Below are 3,424 nucleotides of genomic sequence, written 5' to 3'. Positions count from 1 at the left end.
TATATATATATATATATGTATATATATATATATGTAGTGTACTTTGAGATTTTATTACCATGGCAGTCAAAGTTATTGTTTTCAATAGGGACGATATTTTGTAAAGCTGTCTTTCTTTTTTATATAAAAGTAGACAGTCTTGTCTGAAACGCCCAATGATTGCTATAAACCACAAAGAAATGTTGTCTAAACCAGAAATTACTATTGTTAATTTTTGGGGGGGCTGGGGGGGGGGGGAGAGGAATTCCAGTTATGAAGAAATGGAGAACTGTGGATGGCAATATCAGTACAAAATCATTCTATTTATATAGCCCTTGCATGAATATAACATGTAAACACACGCATATAAGGTCAACCATGCCATTCATCCTCATTTAGTAGGTCTACATTGATTTCTATGTAAAGGAATAGAAGTATTAGTTATCCCTGTCAAATCGTTTTCTTTAACGATTTTGAAAAGTAACAGTTTCAGAACTGGAGACGAGTGTAGTTGGTGTTCAGTCATTTGCACTCGTTACCTTTGCTAAGAAGTGCATAATAAAACATCGGACGCCAAGATGTGGTTGAGTATCTGCATATTTATGGCACCAAAGGCCCACTGTAACATTTTTTTTTTTTTTTTTTTTTATCGGAAACGCATGAAAAAGATGCGATAGCTATTTCAACTCCTTACAAAGACCGCACATAAGGCCGTTCAAAATTCCATATGGTATTTATACCAGAGCGGGTATTACTGGACTGTCATCTTCAACATAAAATAATCGATATCTCATTTATATATCCGAAGTTCAAAGATCCGGTTTCTAGGTGCCCTTCGAATTGAAGTGGTCTTTACTGCGGAAACGACCAGCTATAAATCAAATCAAAACTACCGACTCTGGACGGTACGGACGGTTAGAGCAAGTCAAAAAGGAAAATTACATATACAGTTATTAAAAAAAAATTGTACATCGTACTTAATACACATATTTTTAATCATGTTACTACATATTACCAGGGAGTCTCGATGAAAAGCACATTTCTTATGTATATTTACACATTTGGTACTTTCCTCATTCGTGTACCTATACATACGCTAGTTAACTCCAATTGACCTTCAATTCTCATTTGCGCCCGCCGCCCGGGACGGTGCCCTTATTTTCTCATTTCAACGGTACTTTTGGCCGTAAACGAGCAGTCAACGGCCAGCAGCTCACGGGGAAAATGTGGGGAGAAGTTTCGTTTCCAGTCAGCTGTTCTTCTCAGTGCTGGCTCACCTCCAGGGCCGTCGCGACAACCGACTCCGAATGACTGGATGCCCTGTGACTGGCTGTGTTCGAGTCGTGATTGGCTCAGAAACTGTGATGTCACAACTGTTTTCTTTTAAAGGCTTATTTATGTGCTCATTTAGTAATCCTCTCAAGCAACTATCATTTAAGTTTCATTATTGTCCGCAGACTTGTCAAAATGCATTTGTATTGGCCTATACCAAATAGTCGTTGGTCTATACTCGAAGATTTGTGAGTGGGGCTGTGACATCATCATAATTATGACAATAACCACTGTAAAGATATATGTTTTTTTGTGTATATTTCGGTTATATCAAATACCTCTGAAGTAAACTGAAAATATTTACTGTTATTTCCTCTCAATAATCTTCTCAAAATTCAATGGCGTTGGCAACCTTCAGAAAATATATTTTCACTAGAGAAGTTAATGGAAGTTTCGACTTCTTTGTTATATTTTCGGCCAAACGTCACATCCGACCGACTCCCCTACCACGTCATCGCTACGTCATAGGGTACTGCAATAGCAGAAGCTATTACTGGTTTGACAGCCTCGCATAGCTCCTAAAGTGCTTGTAAACTATTAAATTTTCAGTTACGGGCAGACACGCACAACTATAATGATTTATTATCCACGGGTTATTCCTGTAGCCTACCTATACATTACTGCTATTGCACACCTATTCGACTGTGCTTTATATACGTAATATATCAACAAATTAAAGCAAACAATTTCTTTTCCCTGATAGTTTTTAATCTTTTAAGGTTAGGTTATATCGGTATAGAAGAGATTTTGAAAATAATAATTCCTCCGAAGTCAGTTGGCCAGTTAGTCAAAATTGTGCGAGACCCGACATGCATATATACAGAAAAATATGCATCTGTCTATATCTCTGATAAATATACATTTATCTATATATCTGACGAGCATTTACTTCTGTGTATATCCATGTCTGTACACTGGATGCTCATTGGGTCGGGCCTCCCACAATTCTAGTAAACCGGTCGTATATCACGTATTCTGACTCGGACACGTTGAAAAATCTTGCCGAGTTTTTCCATCGACTTCCGTTATTAAATCTAGATTTTATCAAAATGTTGAGATGAATGAAATGTAATGAAGAATATGGCGCTCCGATTTGCTGGTTAAGTGGAGGCTAATAGAAAGGAAATATATTTCAACAGATGTCAGTGATGTGCGCGTAAGGTGCAAACGTGTTTACAGAAGTATAAAATTGTGACGGATTTAGGAAAGATACAAACAAAAGCCTTCCCTGATGTCTGCTACACGAAGCGAGAAATGATACTTCCTGAATTGGATATTTTATCGTCACCTCTGAAGATTTTTCTTTTTCATTTCTTACCAGACACAGTTTGCAGTGCTGCATCTGCCAGGAAAGAACATCAGTGGCTGCAGTAGAATCAAATTCAACAATCCCGAAGGAGTTGATGCTCATTGCAACTTTGCCCCCGTGTTCGAAGAAAGAAATGAAACAAAGAAAAAAAATGAGGTATTTATTGATTTATTTACATATCTATATGTGACATGTATACTTGTATATACAGTATATACATATATATATATATATATATATATATATATATATATATATATATATACATATATATATATATATACATATATATGCATATATATATATATATATATATATATATATATATATATATATATATATATATATATGTATATATGTATATATATTTATATATGTATATATGTATATATATATATATGTATATATACATTAGTATGTAAATGAATAAATGATTACGTTTATTAATTTACTTACATGATATATATCTATATCTATACATATATTTGTCTATATATATCTAGAGAGTTATAGATATATATGCACACACACACACACACGTAGATATACACATATACATACATATACTTATATGTATATATATAGATATTTATACATATATGTATACGTGTATATATATATATATTTATATTTATATTTATATTTATACATACATAAATACATATGTATATATATATATATGTATATATATGTATATATATATATATATATATATATATGTATATATATATTTGTTTATATAGATACATTACATACATACATACACATATAAACACCTATATATATATATATGTATACATATGT

The sequence above is a fragment of the Penaeus vannamei genome, chromosome 28 (genome assembly GCF_042767895.1).
Source record: "Penaeus vannamei isolate JL-2024 chromosome 28, ASM4276789v1, whole genome shotgun sequence".
In the NCBI taxonomy this organism is placed as follows: Eukaryota; Metazoa; Arthropoda; class Malacostraca; order Decapoda; family Penaeidae; genus Penaeus; species Penaeus vannamei.
Note: the sequence above shows the minus strand (reverse complement) of the source record.